Source organism: Stegodyphus dumicola, chromosome 5 (assembly GCF_044657685.1).
Source record: "Stegodyphus dumicola isolate Sdum_Otavi_A_Nest chromosome 5, ASM4465768v1".
NCBI lineage: Eukaryota > Metazoa > Arthropoda > Arachnida > Araneae > Eresidae > Stegodyphus > Stegodyphus dumicola.
Genome location: NC_140772.1, coordinates 101,531,792 through 101,555,175, shown reverse-complemented (window position 1 = coordinate 101,555,175; position 23,384 = coordinate 101,531,792).

Genomic DNA, 23,384 nt, shown 5'->3' with positions numbered 1-23,384 from the left:
GTTTTCAGTATATTCCAATACAAAATTGGCTGTCCACAAAATAAAAAAATGACATCATTTTTTTCTTGGATCGAGCTCCACTTGTATTGTAATATACTGAAAACCGACGTGAACGCCCGTTTTCAGTATATTCCAATACAAAATTGGCAGTCCACAAAATAAAAAAAGACATCATTTTTTTCTTGGATGGAGCTCCATTTGTATTTAAATATACTGAAAACAGACGTGAACGCCCGTTTTCAGTATATTCCAATACAAAATTGGGTGTCCACAAAATAAAAAAAAGACATCATTTTTTTCTTGGATGGAGCTCCATTTGTATTGAAATATACTGAAAACCAACGTGAACGCCCGTTTTCAGTATATTCCAATACAAAATTGGTTGTCCACAAAATAAAAAAAAGACATCATTTTTTTCTTGGATCGAGCTCCACTTGTATTGTAATATACTGAAAACCGACGTGAACGCCCGTTTTCGGTATATTCCAATACAAAATAGGGCAGTCCACAACATAAAAGTAAAGACATCATTTTTTTCTTGGATGGAGCTCCATTTGTATTGAAATATACTGAAAACCAACGTGAACGCCCGTTTTCAGTATATTCCAATACAAAATTGGTTGTCCACAAAATAAAAAAAAGACATCATTTTTTTCTTGGATCGAGCTCCACTTGTATTGCAATATACTGAAAACCGACGTGAACGCCCGTTTTCAGTATATTCCAATACAAAATAGGGCAGTCCACAACATAAAAAAAGGACATCATTCTTTTCTTGGATGGAGCTCCATTTGTATTGAAATATACTGAAAACCGACGTGAACGCCCGTTTTCAGTATATTCCAATACAAAATTGGCTGTCCACAAAATAAAAAAAAGACATCATTTTTTTCTTGGATCGAGCTCCACTTGTATTGTAATATACTGAAAACCGACGTGAACGCCCGTTTTCAGTATATTCCAATACAAAATTGGCAGTCCACAAAATAAAAAAAGACATCATTTTTTTCTTGGATGGAGCTCCATTTGTATTGAAATATACTGAAAACCGACGTGAACGCCCGTTTTCAGTATATTCCAATACAAAATTGGCTGTCCACAAAATAAAAAAAAGACATCATTTTTTCTTGGATGGAGCTCCATTTGTATTGAAATATACTGAAAACCGACGTGAACGCCCGTTTTCAGTATATTCCAATACAAAATAGGGCAGTCCACAACATAAAAAAAAGACATCATTTTTTCTTGGATGGAGCTCCATTTGTATTGAAATATACTGAAAACCAACGTGAACGCCCGTTTTCAGTATATTCCAATACAAAATTGGCTTCCACAAAATAAAAAAAAGACATGATTTTTTTCTTGGATGGAGCTCCATTTGTATTGAAATATACTGAAAACCGACGTGAACGCCCGTTTTCAGTATATTCCAATACAAAATAGGGCAGTCCACAACATAAAAAAAAGACATCATTTTTTTCTTGGATGGAGCTCCATTTGTATTGAAATATACTGAAAACCGACGTGAAGGCCCGTTTTCAGTATATTCCAATACAAAATTGGCTGTCCACAAAATAAAAAAAAGACATCATTTTTTTCTTGGATCGAGCTCCACTTGTATTGAAATATACTGAAAACCGACGTGAACACCCGTTTTCAGTATATTTCAATACAAAATAGGGCAGTCCACAAAATAAAAAAAAAGACATCATTTTTTTCTTGGATCGAGCTCCACTTGTATTGGAATATACTGAAAACCAACGTGAACGCCCGTTTTCAGTATATTCCAATACAAAATTGGTTGTCCACAAAATAAAAAAAAGACATCATTTTTTTCTTGGATCGAGCTCCACTTGTATTGAAATATACTGAAAACCGACGTGAACACCCGTTTTCAGTATATTTCAATACAAAATAGGGCAGTCCACAAAATAAAAAAAAAGACATCATTTTTTTCTTGGATGGAGCTCCATTTGTATTGAAATATACTGAAAACCAACGTGAACGCCCGTTTTCAGTATATTCCAATACAAAATTGGTTGTCCACAAAATAAAAAAAAGACATCATTTTTTTCTTGGATCGAGCTCCACTTGTATTGTAATATACTGAAAACCGACGTGAACGCCCGTTTTCGGTATATTCCAATACAAAATAGGGCAGTCCACAACATAAAAGTAAAGACATCATTTTTTTCTTGGATGGAGCTCCATTTGTATTGAAATATACTGAAAACCAACGTGAACGCCCGTTTTCAGTATATTCCAATACAAAATTGGTTGTCCACAAAATAAAAAAAAGACATCATTTTTTTCTTGGATCGAGCTCCACTTGTATTGCAATATACTGAAAACCGACGTGAACGCCCGTTTTCAGTATATTCCAATACAAAATAGGGCAGTCCACAACATAAAAAAAGGACATCATTCTTTTCTTGGATGGAGCTCCATTTGTATTGAAATATACTGAAAACCGACGTGAACGCCCGTTTTCAGTATATTCCAATACAAAATTGGCTGTCCACAAAATAAAAAAAAGACATCATTTTTTTCTTGGATCGAGCTCCACTTGTATTGTAATATACTGAAAACCGACGTGAACGCCCGTTTTCAGTATATTCCAATACAAAATTGGCAGTCCACAAAATAAAAAAAGACATCATTTTTTTCTTGGATGGAGCTCCATTTGTATTGAAATATACTGAAAACCGACGTGAACGCCCGTTTTCAGTATATTCCAATACAAAATTGGCTGTCCACAAAATAAAAAAAAGACATCATTTTTTCTTGGATGGAGCTCCATTTGTATTGAAATATACTGAAAACCGACGTGAACGCCCGTTTTCAGTATATTCCAATACAAAATAGGGCAGTCCACAACATAAAAAAAAGACATCATTTTTTCTTGGATGGAGCTCCATTTGTATTGAAATATACTGAAAACCAACGTGAACGCCCGTTTTCAGTATATTCCAATACAAAATTGGCTTCCACAAAATAAAAAAAAGACATGATTTTTTTCTTGGATGGAGCTCCATTTGTATTGAAATATACTGAAAACCGACGTGAACGCCCGTTTTCAGTATATTCCAATACAAAATAGGGCAGTCCACAACATAAAAAAAGACATAATTTTTTTCTTGGATGGAGCTCCATTTGTATTGAAATATACTGAAAACCGACGTGAAGGCCCGTTTTCAGTATATTCCAATACAAAATTGGCTGTCCACAAAATAAAAAAAAGACATCATTTTTTTCTTGGATCGAGCTCCACTTGTATTGAAATATACTGAAAACCGACGTGAACACCCGTTTTCAGTATATTTCAATACAAAATAGGGCAGTCCACAAAATAAAAAAAAAGACATCATTTTTTTCTTGGATCGAGCTCCACTTGTATTGGAATATACTGAAAACCGACGTGAACACCCGTTTTCAGTATAGTTCAATACAAATAGGGCAGTCCACAAAATCAAAAAAAGACATCATTTCTTTCTTGGATCGAGCTCCATTTGTATTGAAATATACTGAAAACGGACTCAAACACCCGTTTTCAGTATATTTTAATACAAATTGGCAGTCCACAAAATAAAAAAAAAGACATCATTTCTTTCTTGGATCGAGCTCTATTTGTATTGAAATATACTGAAAACCGACTCAAACACCCGTTTTCTGTATATTCCAATACAAATTGGGAGTCCACAAAATAAAAAAAACACATCATTTCTTTCTTGGATGGAGCTCCATTTGTATTGAAATATACTGAAAACCGACGTGAACGCCCGTTTTCAGTATATTCAAATACAAAATTGGCTGTGCACAAAATAAAAAAAAGACATCATTTTTTCTTGGATGGAGCTCCATTTGTATTAAAATATACTGAAAACCGATGTGAACGCTCGTTTTCAGTATATTCCAATACAAAATAGGGCAGTCCACAACATAAAAAAAAGACATTTTTTTCTTGGATGGAGCTCCATTTGTATTGAAATATACTGAAAACCAACGTGAACGCCCGTTTTCAGTATATTCCAATACAAAATTGGTTGTCCACAAAATTAAAAAAAGATATCATTTTTTTCTTGGATCGAGCTCCACTTGTATTGAAATATACTGAAACCCGACGTGAACACCCGTTTTCAGTATATTCCAATACAAAATTGGCTGTCCACAAAATAAAAAAAAGACATCATTTTTTTCTTGGATCGAGCTCCATTTGTATTGTAATATACTGAAAACCGACGTGAACGCCCGTTTTCAGTATATTCCAATACAAAATAGGGCAGTCCACAAAATAAAAAAAAGACACCATTTTTTTCTTGGATCGAGCTCCACTTGTATTGTAATATACTGAAAACCGACGTGAACGCCCGTTTTCAGTATATTCCAATACAAAATAGGGCAGTCCACAACATAAAAATAAAGACATCATTTTTTTCTTGGATGGAGCTCCATTTGTATTGAAATATACTGAAAACCAACGTGAACGCCCGTTTTCAGTATATTCCAATACAAAATTGGTTGTCCACAAAAGAAAAAAAAGACATCATTTTTTCTTGGATCGAGCTCCACTTGTATTGCAATATACTGAAAACCGACGTGAACGCCCGTTTTCAGTATATTCTCATACAAAAAAGGGCAGTCCACAACATAAAAAGAGGACATCATTTTTTTCTTGGATGGAGCTCCATTTGTATTGAAATATACTGAAAACCAACGTGAACGCCCGTTTTCAGTATATTCCAATACAAAATTGGTTGTCCACAAAATAAAAAAAAGACATCATTTTTTTCTTGGATCGAGCTCCACTTGTATTGTAATATACTGAAAACCGACGTGAACGCCCGTTTTCGGTATATTCCAATACAAAATAGGGCAGTCCACAACATAAAAATAAAGACATCATTTTTTTCTTGGATGGAGCTCCATTTGTATTGAAATATACTGAAAACCAACGTGAACGCCCGTTTTCAGTATATTCCAATACAAAATTGGTTGTCCACAAAATAAAAAAAAGACATCATTTTTTTCTTGGATCGAGCTCCACTTGTATTGCAATATACTGAAAACCGACGTGAGCGCCCGTTTTCAGTATATTCCAATACAAAATAGGGCAGTCCACAACATAAAAAAAGGACATCATTCTTTTCTTGGATGGAGCTCCATTTGTATTGAAATATACTGAAAACCGACGTGAACGCCCGTTTTCAGTATATTCCAATACAAAATTGGCTGTCCACAAAATAAAAAAAAGACATCATTTTTTTCTTGGATCGAGCTCCACTTGTATTGTAATATACTGAAAACCGACGTGAACGCCCGTTTTCAGTATATTCCAATACAAAATTGGCAGTCCACAAAATAAAAAAAGACATCATTTTTTTCTTGGATGGAGCTCCATTTGTATTGAAATATACTGAAAACCGACGTGAACGCCCGTTTTCAGTATATTCCAGTACAAAATTGGCTGTCCACAAAATAAAAAAAAGACATCATTTTTTCTTGGATGGAGCTCCATTTGTATTGAAATATACTGAAAACCGACGTGAACGCCCGTTTTCAGTATATTCCAATACAAAATAGGGCAGTCCACAACATAAAAAAAAGACATCATTTTTTCTTGGATGGAGCTCCATTTGTATTGAAATATACTGAAAACCAACGTGAACGCCCGTTTTCAGTATATTCCAATACAAAATTGGTTGTCCACAAAATAAAAAAAAGACATCATTTTTTTCTTGGATCGAGCTCCACTTGTATTGTAATATACTGAAAACCGACGTGAACGCCCGTTTTCGGTATATTCCAATACAAAATAGGGCAGTCCACAACATAAAAATAAAGACATCATTTTTTTCTTGGATGGAGCTCCATTTGTATTGAAATATACTGAAAACCAACGTGAACGCCCGTTTTCAGTATATTCCAATACAAAATTGGTTGTCCACAAAATAAAAAAAAGACATCATTTTTTTCTTGGATCGAGCTCCACTTGTATTGCAATATACTGAAAACCGACGTGAACGCCCGTTTTCAGTATATTCCAATACAAAATAGGGCAGTCCACAACATAAAAAAAGGACATCATTCTTTTCTTGGATGGAGCTCCATTTGTATTGAAATATACTGAAAACCGACGTGAACGCCCGTTTTCAGTATATTCCAATACAAAATTGGCTGTCCACAAAATAAAAAAAAGACATCATTTTTTTCTTGGATCGAGCTCCACTTGTATTGTAATATACTGAAAACCGACGTGAACGCCCGTTTTCAGTATATTCCAATACAAAATTGGCAGTCCACAAAATAAAAAAAGACATCATTTTTTTCTTGGATGGAGCTCCATTTGTATTGAAATATACTGAAAACCGACGTGAACGCCCGTTTTCAGTATATTCCAATACAAAATTGGCTGTCCACAAAATAAAAAAAAGACATCATTTTTTCTTGGATGGAGCTCCATTTGTATTGAAATATACTGAAAACCGACGTGAACGCCCGTTTTCAGTATATTCCAATACAAAATAGGGCAGTCCACAACATAAAAAAAAAGACATCATTTTTTCTTGGATGGAGCTCCATTTGTATTGAAATATACTGAAAACCAACGTGAACGCCCGTTTTCAGTATATTCCAATACAAAATTGGCTTCCACAAAATAAAAAAAAGACATGATTTTTTTCTTGGATGGAGCTCCATTTGTATTGAAATATACTGAAAACCGACGTGAACGCCCGTTTTCAGTATATTCCAATACAAAATAGGGCAGTCCACAACATAAAAAAAAGACATCATTTTTTTCTTGGATGGAGCTCCATTTGTATTGAAATATACTGAAAACCGACGTGAACGCCCGTTTTCAGTATATTCCAATACAAAATTGGCTGTCCACAAAATAAAAAAAAGACATCATTTTTTTCTTGGATCGAGCTCCACTTGTATTGAAATATACTGAAAACCGACGTGAACACCCGTTTTCAGTATATTTCAATACAAAATAGGGCAGTCCACAAAATAAAAAAAAAGACATCATTTTTTTCTTGGATCGAGCTCCACTTGTATTGGAATATACTGAAAACCGACGTGAACACCCGTTTTCAGTATAGTTCAATACAAATAGGGCAGTCCACAAAATCAAAAAAAGACATCATTTCTTTCTTGGATCGAGCTCCATTTGTATTGGAATATACTGAAAACCGATTCAAACGCCCGTTTTCAGTATATTCCTATACAAATAGAGCAGTCCACAAAATAAAAAAATGACATCATTTCTTTCTTGGATCGAGCTCCATTTGTATTGAAATATACTGAAAACGGACTCAAACACCCGTTTTCAGTATATTTTAATACAAATTGGCAGTCCACAAAATAAAAAAAAGACATCATTTTTTTCTTGGATCGAGCTCCACTTGTATTGTAATATACTGAAAACCGACGTGAACGCCCGTTTTCGGTATATTCCAATACAAAATAGGGCAGTCCACAACATAAAAATAAAGACATCATTTTTTTCTTGGATGGAGCTCCATTTGTATTGAAATATACTGAAAACCAACGTGAACGCCCGTTTTCAGTATATTCCAATACAAAATTGGTTGTCCACAAAATAAAAAAAAGACATCATTTTTTTCTTGGATCGAGCTCCACTTGTATTGCAATATACTGAAAACCGACGTGAGCGCCCGTTTTCAGTATATTCCAATACAAAATAGGGCAGTCCACAACATAAAAAAAGGACATCATTCTTTTCTTGGATGGAGCTCCATTTGTATTGAAATATACTGAAAACCGACGTGAACGCCCGTTTTCAGTATATTCCAATACAAAATTGGCTGTCCACAAAATAAAAAAAAGACATCATTTTTTTCTTGGATCGAGCTCCACTTGTATTGTAATATACTGAAAACCGACGTGAACGCCCGTTTTCAGTATATTCCAATACAAAATTGGCAGTCCACAAAATAAAAAAAGACATCATTTTTTTCTTGGATGGAGCTCCATTTGTATTGAAATATACTGAAAACCGACGTGAACGCCCGTTTTCAGTATATTCCAATACAAAATTGGCTGTCCACAAAATAAAAAAAAGACATCATTTTTTCTTGGATGGAGCTCCATTTGTATTGAAATATACTGAAAACCGACGTGAACGCCCGTTTTCAGTATATTCCAATACAAAATAGGGCAGTCCACAACATAAAAAAAAGACATCATTTTTTCTTGGATGGAGCTCCATTTGTATTGAAATATACTGAAAACCAACGTGAACGCCCGTTTTCAGTATATTCCAATACAAAATTGGCTTCCACAAAATAAAAAAAAGACATGATTTTTTTCTTGGATGGAGCTCCATTTGTATTGAAATATACTGAAAACCGACGTGAACGCCCGTTTTCAGTATATTCCAATACAAAATAGGGCAGTCCACAACATAAAAAAAAGACATCATTTTTTTCTTGGATGGAGCTCCATTTGTATTGAAATATACTGAAAACCGACGTGAACGCCCGTTTTCAGTATATTCCAATACAAAATTGGCTGTCCACAAAATAAAAAAAAGACATCATTTTTTTCTTGGATCGAGCTCCACTTGTATTGAAATATACTGAAAACCGACGTGAACACCCGTTTTCAGTATATTTCAATACAAAATAGGGCAGTCCACAAAATAAAAAAAAAGACATCATTTTTTTCTTGGATCGAGCTCCACTTGTATTGGAATATACTGAAAACCGACGTGAACACCCGTTTTCAGTATAGTTCAATACAAATAGGGCAGTCCACAAAATCAAAAAAAGACATCATTTCTTTCTTGGATCGAGCTCCATTTGTATTGGAATATACTGAAAACCGATTCAAACGCCCGTTTTCAGTATATTCCTATACAAATAGGGCAGTCCACAAAATAAAAAAATGACATCATTTCTTTCTTGGATCGAGCTCCATTTGTATTGAAATATACTGAAAACGGACTCAAACACCCGTTTTCAGTATATTTTAATACAAATTGGCAGTCCACAAAATAAAAAAAAGACATCATTTCTTTCTTGGATCGAGCTCTATTTGTATTGAAATATACTGAAAACCGACTCAAACGCCTGTTTTCAGTATATTCCAATACAAAATTGGCTGTGCACAAAATAAAAAAAAGACATCATTTTTTCTTGGATGGAGCTCCATTTGTATTAAAATATACTGAAAACCGATGTGAAAGCTCGTTTTCAGTATATTCCAATACAAAATAGGGCAGTCCACAACATAAAAAAAAGACATTTTTTTCTTGGATGGAGCTCCATTTGTATTGAAATATACTGAACACCAACGTGAACGCCCGTTTTCAGTATATTCCAATACAAAATTGGTTGTCCACAAAATTAAAAAAAGATATCATTTTTTTCTTGGATCGAGCTCCACTTGTATTGAAATATACTGAAACCCGACGTGAACACCCGTTTTCAGTATATTCCAATACAAAATTGGCTGTCCACAAAATAAAAAAAAGACATCATTTTTTTCTTGGATCGAGCTCCATTTGTATTGTAATATACTGAAAACCGACGTGAACGCCCGTTTTCAGTATATTCCAATACAAAATAGGGCAGTCCACAAAATAAAAAAAAGACATCATTTTTTTCTTGGATCGAGCTCCACTTGTATTGTAATATACTGAAAACCGACGTGAACGCCCGTTTTCAGTATATTCCAATACAAAATAGGGCAGTCCACAACATAAAAATAAAGACATCATTTTTTTCTTGGATGGAGCTCCATTTGTATTGAAATATACTGAAAACCAACGTGAACGCCCGTTTTCAGTATATTCCAATACAAAATTGGTTGTCCACAAAATAAAAAAAAGACATCATTTTTTCTTGGATCGAGCTCCACTTGTATTGCAATATACTGAAAACCGACGTGAACGCCCGTTTTCAGTATATTCTAATACAAAATAGGGCAGTCCACAACATAAAAAGAGGACATCATTCTTTTCTTGGATGGAGCTCCATTTGTATTGAAATATACTGAAAACCGACGTGAACGCCCGTTTTCAGTATATTCCAATACAAAATTGGCTGTCCACAAAATAAAAAAAAGACATCATTTTTTTCTTGGATCGAGCTCCACTTGTATTGTAGTATACTGAAAACCGACGTGAACGCCCGTTTTCAGTATATTCCAATACAAAATTGGCAGTCCACAAAATAAAAAAAGACATCATTTTTTTCTTGGATGGAGCTCCATTTGTATTGAAATATACTGAAAACCGACGTGAACGCCCGTTTTCAGTATATTCCAATACAAAATAGGGCAGTCCACAACATAAAAAAAAAGACATCATTTTTTTCTTGGATGGAGCTCCATTTGTATTGAAATATACTGAAAACCGACGTGAACGCCCGTTTTCAGTATATTCCAATACAAAATTGGCTGTCCACAAAATAAAAAAAAGACATCATTTTTTTCTTGGATGGAGCTCCACTTGTATTGGAATATACTGAATACCGACGTGAACACCCGTTTTCAGTATAGTTCAATACAAATAGGGCAGTCCACAAAATCAAAAAAAGACATCATTTCTTTCTTGGATCGAGCTCCATTTGTATTGGAATATACTGAAAACCGATTCAAACGCCCGTTTTCAGTATATTTCTATACAAATAGGGCAGTCAACAAAATAAAAAAAAGACATCATTTCTTTCTTGGATCGAGCTCCATTTGTATTGAAATATACTGAAAACGGACTCAAACACCCGTTTTCAGTATATTTTAATACAAATTGGCAGTCCACAAAATAAAAAAAAAGACATCATTTCTTTCTTGGATCGAGCTCTATTTGTATTGAAATATACTGAAAACCGACTCAAACACCCGTTTTCTGTATATTCCAATACAAATTGGCAGTCCACAAAATAAAAAAAGACATCATTTCTTTCTTGGATGGAGCTCCATTTGTATTGAAATATACTGAAAACCGACGTGAACGCCCGTTTTTAGTATATTCCAATACAAAATTCGCTGTGCACAAAATAAAAAAAAGACATCATTTTTTCTTGGATGGAGCTCCATTTGTATTAAAATATACTGAAAACCGATGTGAACGCTCGTTTTCAGTATATTCCAATACAAAATAGGGCAGTCCACAACATAAAAAAAGACATTTTTTTCTTCGATGGAGCTCCATTTGTATTGAAATATACTGAAAACCAACGTGAACGCCCGTTTTCAGTATATTCCAATACAAAATTGGTTGTCCACAAAATTAAAAAAAGATATCATTTTTTTCTTGGATCGAGCTCCACTTGTATTGAAATATACTGAAACCCGACGTGAACACCCGTTTTCAGTATATTCCAATACAAAATTGGCTGTCCACAAAATAAAAAAAAGACATCATTTTTTTCTTGGATCGAGCTCCATTTGTATTGTAATATACTGAAACCGACGTGAACGCCCGTTTTCAGTATATTCCAATACAAAATTGGCTGTCCACATAATAAAAAAAAGACATCATTTTTTTCTTGGATCGAGCTCCACTTGTATTGTAATATACTGAAAACGGACTCAAACACCCGTTTTCAGTATATTTTAATACAAATTGGCAGTCCACAAAATAAAAAAAAAGACATCATATCTTTCTTGGATCGAGCTCTATTTGTATTGAAATATACTGAAAACCGACTCAAACACCCGTTTTCTGTATATTCCAATACAAATTGGCAGTCCACAAAATAAAAAAAAGACATCATTTCTTTCTTGGATGGAGCTCCATTCGTATTGAAATATACTGAAAACCGACGTGAACGCCCGTTTTCAGTATATTTCAATACAAAATAGGGCAGTCCACAAAATAAAAAAAAGACATCATTTTTTTCTTGGATCGAGCTCCACTTGTATTGTAATATACTGAAAACCGACGTGAACGCCCGTTTTCAGTATATTCCAATACAAAATTGGCTGTCCACATAATAAAAAAAAGACATCATATTTTTCTTGGATCGAGCTCCACTTGTATTGTAATATACTGAAAACCGACGTGAACGCCCGTTTTCAGTATATTCCAATACAAAATTGGCAGTCCACAAAATAAAAAATGACATCATTTTTTTCTTGGATGGAGCTCCATTTGTATTGAAATATACTGAAAACCGACGTGAACGCCCGTTTTCAGTATATTCCAATACAAAATTGGCTGTCCACAAAATAAAAAAAAGACATCATTTTTTCTTGGATGGAGCTCCATTTGTATTGAAATATACTGAAAACCGACGTGAACGCCCGTTTTCAGTATATTCCAATACAAAATTGGTTGTCCACAAAATAAAAAAAAGACATCATTTTTTCTTGGATGGAGCTCCATTTGTATTAAAATATACTGAAAACCGATGTGAACGCTCGTTTTCAGTATATTCCAATACAAAATAGGGCAGTCCACAACATAAAAAAAAGACATTTTTTTCTTGGATGGAGCTCCATTTGTATTGAAATATACTGAAAACCAACGTGAACGCCCGTTTTCAGTATATTCCAATACAAAATTGGTTGTCCACAAAATTAAAAAAAGATATCATTTTTTTCTTGGATCGAGCTCCACTTGTATTGAAATATACTGAAACCCGACGTGAACACCCGTTTTCAGTATATTCCAATACAAAATTGGCTGTCCACAAAATAAAAAAAAGACATCATTTTTTTCTTGGATCGAGCTCCATTTGTATTGTAATATACTGAAAACCGACGTGAACGCCCGTTTTCAGTATATTCCAATACAAAATAGGGCAGTCCACAAAATAAAAAAAAGACATCATTTTTTTCTTGGATCGAGCTCCACTTGTATTGTAATATACTGAAAACCGACGTGAACGCCCGTTTTCAGTATATTCCAATACAAAATAGGGCAGTCCACAACATAAAAATAAAGACATCATTTTTTTCTTGGATGGAGCTCCATTTGTATTGAAATATACTGAAAACCAACGTGAACGCCCGTTTTCAGTATATTCCAATACAAAATTGGTTGTCCACAAAATAAAAAAAAGACATCATTTTTTCTTGGATCGAGCTCCACTTGTATTGCAATATACTGAAAACCGACGTGAACGCCCGTTTTCAGTATATTCTAATACAAAATAGGGCAGTCCACAACATAAAAAGAGGACATCATTCTTTTCTTGGATGGAGCTCCATTTGTATTGAAATATACTGAAAACCGACGTGAACGCCCGTTTTCAGTATATTCCAATACAAAATTGGCTGTCCACAAAATAAAAAAAAGACATCATTTTTTCTTGGATGGAGCTCCATTTGTATTGAAATATACTGAAAACCGACGTGAACGCCCGTTTTCAGTATATTCCAATACAAAATTGGTTGTCCACAAAATAAAAAAAAGACATCATTTTTTCTTGGATGGAGCTCCATTTGTATTAAAATATACTGAAAACCGATGTGAACGCTCGTTTTCAGTATATTCCAATACAAAATAGGGCAGTCCACAACATAAAAAAAAGACATTTTTTTCTTGGATGGAGCTCCATTTGTATTGAAATATACTGAAAACCAACGTGAACGCCCGTTTTCAGTATATTCCAATACAAAATTGGTTGTCCACAAAATTAAAAAAAGATATCATTTTTTTCTTGGATCGAGCTCCACTTGTATTGAAATATACTGAAACCCGACGTGAACACCCGTTTTCAGTATATTCCAATACAAAATTGGCTGTCCACAAAATAAAAAAAAGACATCATTTTTTTCTTGGATCGAGCTCCATTTGTATTGTAATATACTGAAAACCGACGTGAACGCCCGTTTTCAGTATATTCCAATACAAAATAGGGCAGTCCACAAAATAAAAAAAAGACATCATTTTTTTCTTGGATCGAGCTCCACTTGTATTGTAATATACTGAAAACCGACGTGAACGCCCGTTTTCAGTATATTCCAATACAAAATAGGGCAGTCCACAACATAAAAATAAAGACATCATTTTTTTCTTGGATGGAGCTCCATTTGTATTGAAATATACTGAAAACCAACGTGAACGCCCGTTTTCAGTATATTCCAATACAAAATTGGTTGTCCACAAAATAAAAAAAAGACATCATTTTTTCTTGGATCGAGCTCCACTTGTATTGCAATATACTGAAAACCGACGTGAACGCCCGTTTTCAGTATATTCTAATACAAAATAGGGCAGTCCACAACATAAAAAGAGGACATCATTCTTTTCTTGGATGGAGCTCCATTTGTATTGAAATATACTGAAAACCGACGTGAACGCCCGTTTTCAGTATATTCCAATACAAAATTGGCTGTCCACAAAATAAAAAAAAGACATCATTTTTTTCTTGGATCGAGCTCCACTTGTATTGTAATATACTGAAAACCGACGTGAACGCCCGTTTTCAGTATATTCCAATACAAAATTGGCAGTCCACAAAATAAAAAAAGACATCATTTTTTTCTTGGATGGAGCTCCATTTGTATTGAAATATACTGAAAACCGACGTGAACGCCCGTTTTCAGTATATTCCAATACAAAATAGGGCAGTCCACAACATAAAAAAAAGGACATCATTTTTTTCTTGGATGGAGCTCCATTTGTATTGAAATATACTGAAAACCGACGTGAACGCCCGTTTTCAGTATATTCCAATACAAAATTGGCTGTCCACAAAATAAAAAAAAGACATCATTTTTTTCTTGGATCGAGCTCCACTTGTATTGGAATATACTGAAAACCGACGTGAACACCCGTTTTCAGTATAGTTCAATACAAATAGGGCAGTCCACAAAATCAAAAAAAGACATCATTTCTTTCTTGGATCGAGCTCCATTTGTATTGGAATATACTGAAAACCGATTCAAACGCCCGTTTTCAGTATATTTCTATACAAATAGGGCAGTCCACAAAATAAAAAAAAGACATCATTTCTTTCTTGGATCGAGCTCCATTTGTATTGAAATATACTGAAAACGGACTCAAACACCCGTTTTCAGTATATTTTAATACAAATTGGCAGTCCACAAAATAAAAAAAAGACATCATTTCTTTCTTGGATCGAGCTCTATTTGTATTGAAATATACTGAAAACCGACTCAAACACCCGTTTTCTGTATATTCCAATACAAATTGGCAGTCCACAAAATAAAAAAAGACATCATTTCTTTCTTGGATGGAGCTCCATTTGTATTGAAATATACTGAAAACCGACGTGAACGCCCGTTTTTAGTATATTCCAATACAAAATTGGCTGTGCACAAAATAAAAAAAAGACATCATTTTTTCTTGGATGGAGCTCCATTTGTATTAAAATATACTGAAAACCGATGTGAACGCTCGTTTTCAGTATATTCCAATACAAAATAGGGCAGTCCACAACATAAAAAAAGACATTTTTTTCTTGGATGGAGCTCCATTTGTATTGAAATATACTGAAAACCAACGTGAACGCCCGTTTTCAGTATATTGCAATACAAAATTGGTTGTCCACAAAATTAAAAAAAGATATCATTTTTTTCTTGGATCGAGCTCCACTTGTATTGAAATATACTGAAACCCGACGTGAACACCCGTTTTCAGTATATTCCAATACAAAATTGGCTGTGCACAAAATAAAAAAAAGACATCATTTTTTTATTGGATCGAGCTCCATTTGTATTGTAATATACTGAAACCGACGTGAACGCCCGTTTTCAGTATATTCCAATACAAAATTGGCTGTCCACATAATAAAAAAAAGACATCATTTTTTTCTTGGATCGAGCTCCACTTGTATTGTAATATACTGAAAACCGACGTGAACGCCCGTTTTCAGTATATTCCAATACAAAATTGGCTGTCCACAAAATAAAAAAAAGACATCATTTTTTCTTGGATGGAGCTCCATTTGTATTGAAATATACTGAAAACCGACGTGAACGCCCGTTTTCAGTATATTTTAATACAAATTGGCAGTCCACAAAATAAAAAAAAAGACATCATATCTTTCTTGGATCGAGCTCTATTTGTATTGAAATATACTGAAAACCGACTCAAACACCCGTTTTCTGTATATTCCAATACAAATTGGCAGTCCACAAAATAAAAAAAAGACATCATTTCTTTCTTGGATGGAGCTCCATTCGTATTGAAATATACTGAAAACCGACGTGAACGCCCGTTTTCAGTATATTTCAATACAAAATAGGGCAGTCCACAAAATAAAAAAAAGACATCATTTTTTCTTGGATCGAGCTCCACTTGTATTGTAATATACTGAAAACCGACGTGAACGCCCGTTTTCAGTATATTCCAATACAAAATTGGCTGTCCACATAATAAAAAAAAGACATCATATTTTTCTTGGATCGAGCTCCACTTGTATTGTAATATACTGAAAACCGACGTGAACGCCCGTTTTCAGTATATTCCAATACAAAATTGGCAGTCCACAAAATAAAAAAAGACATCATTTTTTTCTTGGATGGAGCTCCATTTGTATTGAAATATACTGAAAACCGACGTGAACGCCCGTTTTCAGTATATTCCAATACAAAATTGGCTGTCCACAAAATAAAAAAAAGACATCATTTTTTCTTGGATGGAGCTCCATTTGTATTGAAATATACTGAAAACCGACGTGAACGCCCGTTTTCAGTATATTCCAATACAAAATAGGGCAGTCCACAACATAAAAAAAGACATCATTTTTTTCTTGGATGGAGCTCCATTTGTATTGAAATATACCGAAAACCAACGTGAACGCCCGTTTTCAGTATATTCCAATACAAAATTGGTTGTCCACAAAATAAAAAAAAGACATCATTTTTTTCTTGGATGGAGCTCCATTTGTATTGAAATATACTGAAAACCAACGTGAATGCCCGTTTTCAGTATATTCCAATACAAAATTGGTTGTCCACAAAATAAAAAAAAGACATCATTTTTTTCTTGGATCGAGCTCCACTTGTATTGTAATATACTGAAAACCGACGTGAACGCCCGTTTTCAGTATATTCCAATACAAAATAGGGCAGTCCACAACATAAAAAAAGACATCATTTTTTTCTTAGATGGAGCTCCATTTGTATTGAAATATACTGAAAACCGACGTGAACGCCCGTTTTCAGTATATTCCAATACAAAATTGGCTGTCCACAAAATAAAAAAATGACATCATTCTTTTCTTGGATCGAGCTCCACTTGTATTGTAATATACTGAAAACCGACGTGAATGCCCGTTTTCAGTATATTCCAATACAAAATTGGCAGTCCACAAAATAAAAAAAGACATCATTTTTTTCTTGGATGGAGCTCCATTTGTATTTAAATATACTGAAAACCGACGTGAACGCCCGTTTTCAGTATATTCCAATACAAAATTGGGTGTCCACAAAATAAAAAAAAGACATCATTTTTTTCTTGGATGGAGCTCCATTTGTATTGAAATATACTGAAAACCAACGTGAACGCCCGTTTTCAGTATATTCCAATACAAAATTGGTTGTCCACAAAATAAAAAAAAGACATCATTTTTTTCTTGGATCGAGCTCCACTTGTATTGTAATATACTGAAAACCGACGTGAACGCCCGTTTTCAGTATATTCCAATACAAAATAGGGCAGTCCACAACATAAAAATAAAGACATCATTTTTTTCTTGGATGGAGCTCCATTTGTATTGAAATATACTGAAAACCAACGTGAACGCCCGTTTTCAGTATATTTTAATACAAATTGGCAGTCCACAAAATAAAAAAAAAGACATCATATCTTTCTTGGATCGAGCTCTATTTGTATTGAAATATACTGAAAACCGACTCAAACACCCGTTTTCTGTATATTCCAATACAAATTGGCAGTCCACAAAATAAAAAAAAGACATCATTTCTTTCTTGGATGGAGCTCCATTCGTATTGAAATATACTGAAACCCGACGTGAACGCCCGTTTTCAGTATATTCCAATACAAAATTGGGTGTCCACAAAATAAAAAAAAGACATCATTTTTTTCTTGGATGGAGCTCCATTTGTATTGAAATATACTGAAAACCAACGTGAACGCCCGTTTTCAGTATATTCCAATACAAAATTGGTTGTCCACAAAATAAAAAAAAGACATCATTTTTTTCTTGGATCGAGCTCCACTTGTATTGTAATATACTGAAAACCGACGTGAACGCCCGTTTTCAGTATATTCCAATACAAAATAGGGCAGTCCACAACATAAAAATAAAGACATCATTTTTTTCTTGGATGGAGCTCCATTTGTATTGAAATATACTGAAAACCAACGTGAACGCCCGTTTTCAGTATATTTTAATACAAATTGGCAGTCCACAAAATAAAAAAAAAGACATCATATCTTTCTTGGATCGAGCTCTATTTGTATTGAAATATACTGAAAACCGACTCAAACACCCGTTTTCTGTATATTCCAATACAAATTGGCAGTCCACAAAATAAAAAAAAGACATCATTTCTTTCTTGGATGGAGCTCCATTCGTATTGAAATATACTGAAAACCGACGTGAACGCCCGTTTTCAGTATATTTCAATACAAAATAGGGCAGTCCACAAAATAAAAAAAAGACATCATTTTTTCTTGGATCGAGCTCCACTTGTATTGTAATATACTGAAAACCGACGTGAACGCCCGTTTTCAGTATATTCCAATACAAAATTGGCTGTCCACATAATAAAAAAAAGACATCATATTTTTCTTGGATCGAGCTCCACTTGTATTGTAATATACTGAAAACCGACGTGAACGCCCGTTTTCAGTATATTCCAATACAAAATTGGCAGTCCACAAAATAAAAAAAGACATCATTTTTTTCTTGGATGGAGCTCCATTTGTATTGAAATATACTGAAAACCGACGTGAACGCCCGTTTTCAGTATATTCCAATACAAAATTGGCTGTCCACAAAATAAAAAAAAGACATCATTTTTTCTTGGATGGAGCTCCATTTGTATTGAAATATACTGAAAACCGACGTGAACGCCCGTTTTCAGTATATTCCAATACAAAATAGGGCAGTCCACAACATAAAAAAAAGACATCATTTTTTTCTTGGATGGAGCTCCATTTGTATTGAAATATACCGAAAACCAACGTGAACGCCCGTTTTCAGTATATTCCAATACAAAATTGGTTGTCCACAAAATAAAAAAAAGACATCATTTTTTTCTTGGATGGAGCTCCATTTGTATTGAAATATACTGAAAACCAACGTGAATGCCCGTTTTCAGTATATTCCAATACAAAATTGGTTGTCCACAAAATAAAAAAAAGACATCATTTTTTTCTTGGATCGAGCTCCACTTGTATTGTAATATACTGAAAACCAACGTGAACGCCCGTTTTCAGTATATTCCAATACAAAATAGGGCAGTCCACAACATAAAAAAAGACATCATTTTTTTCTTAGATGGAGCTCCATTTGTATTGAAATATACTGAAAACCGACGTGAACGCCCGTTTTCAGTATATTCCAATACAAAATTGGCTGTCCACAAAATAAAAAAATGACATCATTCTTTTCTTGGATCGAGCTCCACTTGTATTGTAATATACTGAAAACCGACGTGAATGCCCGTTTTCAGTATATTCCAATACAAAATTGGCAGTCCACAAAATAAAAAAAGACATCATTTTTTTCTTGGATGGAGCTCCATTTGTATTTAAATATACTGAAAACCGACGTGAACGCCCGTTTTCAGTATATTCCAATAAAAATTGGGTGTCCACAAAATAAAAAAAAGACATCATTTTTTTCTTGGATGGAGCTCCATTTGTATTGAAATATACTGAAAACCAACGTGAACGCCCGTTTTCAGTATATTCCAATACAAAATTGGTTGTCCACAAAATAAAAAAAAGACATCATTTTTTTCTTGGATCGAGCTCCACTTGTATTGTAATATACTGAAAACCGACGTGAACGCCCGTTTTCAGTATATTCCAATACAAAATAGGGCAGTCCACAACATAAAAATAAAGACATCATTTTTTTCTTGGATGGAGCTCCATTTGTATTGAAATATACTGAAAACCAACGTGAACGCCCGTTTTTAGTATATTCCAATACAAAATTGGTTGTCCACAAAATAAAAAAAAGACATCATTTTTTTCTTGGATCGAGCTCCACTTGTATTGCAATATACTGAAAACCGACGTGAACGCCCGTTTTCAGTATATTCCAATACAAAATAGGGCAGTCCACAACATAAAAAAAGGACATCATTCTTTTCTTGGATGGAGATCCATTTGTATTGAAATATACTGAAAACCGACGTGAACGCCCGTTTTCAGTATATTCCAATACAAAATTGGCTGTCCACAAAATAAAAAAAAGACATCATTTTTTTCTTGGATCGAGCTCCACTTGTATTGTAATATACTGAAAACCGACGTGAACGCCCGTTTTCAGTATATTCCAATACAAAATTGGCAGTCCAAAAATAAAAAAAGACATCATTTTTTTCTTGGATGGAGCTCCATTTGTATTGAAATATACTGAAAACCGACGTGAACGCCCGTTTTCAGTATATTCCAATACAAAATTGGCTGTCCACAAAATAAAAAAAAGACATCATTTTTTCTTGGATGGAGCTCCATTTGTATTGAAATATACTGAAAACCGACGTGAACGCCCGTTTTCAGTATATTCCAATACAAAATAGGGCAGTCCACAACATAAAAAAAAGACATCATTTTTTCTTGGATGGAGCTCCATTTGTATTGAAATATACTGAAAACCAACGTGAACGCCCGTTTTCAGTATATTCCAATACAAAATTGGCTGTCCACAAAATAAAAAAAAGACATCATTTTTTTCTTGGATGGAGCTCCATTTGTATTGAAATATACTGAAAACCGACGTGAACGCCCGTTTTCAGTATATTCCAATACAAAATAGGGCAGTCCACAACATAAAAAAAAGACATCATTTTTTTCTTGGATGGAGCTCCATTTGTATTGAAATATACTGAAAACCGACGTGAACGCCCGTTTTCAGTATATTCCAATACAAAATTGGCTGTCCACAAAATAAAAAAAAGACATCATTTTTTCTTGGATGGAGCTCCATTTGTATTGAAATATACTGAAAACCGACGTGAACGCCCGTTTTCAGTATATTCCAATACAAAATAGGGCAGTCCACAACATAAAAAAAAAGACATCATTTTTTCTTGGATGGAGCTCCATTTGTATTGAAATATACTGAAAACCAACGTGAACGCCCGTTTTCAGTATATTCCAATACAAAATTGGCTGTCCACAAAATAAAAAAAAGACATCATTTTTTTCTTGGATGGAGCTCCATTTGTATTGAAATATACTGAAAACCGACGTGAACGCCCGTTTTCAGTATATTCCAATACAAAATAGGGCAGTCCACAACATAAAAAAAAGACATCATTTTTTTCTTGGATGGAGATCCATTTGTATTGAAATATACTGAAAACCGACGTGAACGCCCGTTTTCAGTATATTCCAATACAAAATTGGCTGTCCACAAAATAAAAAAAAGACATCATTTTTTTCTTGGATCGAGCTCCACTTGTATTGAAATATACTGAAAACCGACGTGAACACCCGTTTTCAGTATATTTCAATACAAAATAGGGCAGTCCACAAAATAAAAAAAAAGACATCATTTTTTTCTTGGATCGAGCTCCACTTGTATTGGAATATACTGAAAACCGACGTGAACACCCGTTTTCAGTATAGTTCAATACAAATATGGCAGTCCACAAAATAAAAAAAAGACATCATTTCTTTCTTGGATCGAGCTCCATTTGTATTGGAATATACTGAAAACCGATTCAAACGCCCGTTTTCAGTATATTTCTATACAAATAGGGCAGTCCACAAAATAAAAAAAAGACATCATTTCTTTCTTGGATGGAGCTCCATTTGTATTGAAATATACTGAAAACCGATGTGAACGCCCGTTTTCAGTATATTCCAATACAAAATTGGCTGTGCACAAAATAAAAAAAAGACATCATTTTTTCTTGGATGGAGCTCCATTTGTATTAAAATATACTGAAAACCGATGTGAACGCTCGTTTTCAGTATATTCCAATACAAAATAGGGCAGTCCACAACATAAAAAAAAGACATTTTTTTCTTGGATGGAACTCCATTTGTATTGAAATATACTGAAAACCAACGTGAACGCCCGTTTTCAGTATATTCCAATACAAAATTGGTTGTCCACAAAATTAAAAAAAGATATCATTTTTTTCTTGGATCGAGCTCCACTTGTATTGAAATATAATGAAAACCGACGTGAACACCCGTTTTCAGTATATTCCAATACAAAATTGGCTGTCCACAAAATAAAAAAAAGACATCATTTTTTTCTTGGATCGAGCTCCATTTGTATTGTAATATACTGAAACCGACGTGAACGCCCGTTTTCAGTATATTCCAATACAAAATTGGCTGTCCACATAATAAAAAAAAGACATCATTTTTTTCTTGGATCGAGCTCCACTTGTATTGTAATATACTGAAAACCGACGTGAACGCCCGTTTTCAGTATATTCCAATACAAAATTGGCAGTCCACAAAATAAAAAAAAGACATCATTTTTTTCTTGGATGGAGCTCCATTTGTATTGAAATATACTGAAAACCAACATGAACGCCCGTTTTCAGTATATTCCAATACAAAATTGGTTGTCCACAAAATAAAAAAAAGACATCATTTTTTCTTGGATGGAGCTCCATTTGTATTGAAATATACTGAAAACCGACGTGAACGCCCCTTTTCAGTATATTCCAATACAAAATAGGGCAGTCCACAACATAAAAAAAAGACATCATTTTTTTCTTGGATGGAGCTCCATTTGTATTGAAATATACTGAAAACCAACGTGAACGCCCGTTTTCAGTATATTCCAATACAAAATTGGTTGTCCACAAAATTAAAAAAAGATATCATTTTTTTCTTGGATCGAGCTCCACTTGTATTGAAATATACTGAAAACCGACGTGAACACCCGTTTTCAGTACATTTCAATACAAAATAGGGCAGTCCACAAAATAAAAAAAAGACATCATTTTTTTCTTGGATCGAGCTCCACTTGTATTGTAATATACTGAAAACCGACGTGAACGCCCGTTTTCAGTATATTCCAATACAAAATTGGCTGTCCACATAATAAAAAAAAGACATCATTTTTTTCTTGGATCGAGCTCCACTTGTATTGTAATATACTGAAAACCGACGTGAACGCCCGTTTTCAGTATATTCCAATACAAAATTGGCAGTCCACAAAATAAAAAAAGACATCATTTTTTTCTTGGATGGAGCTCCATTTGTATTGAAATATACTGAAAACCGACGTGAACGCCCGTTTTCAGTATATTCCAATACAAAATTGGCT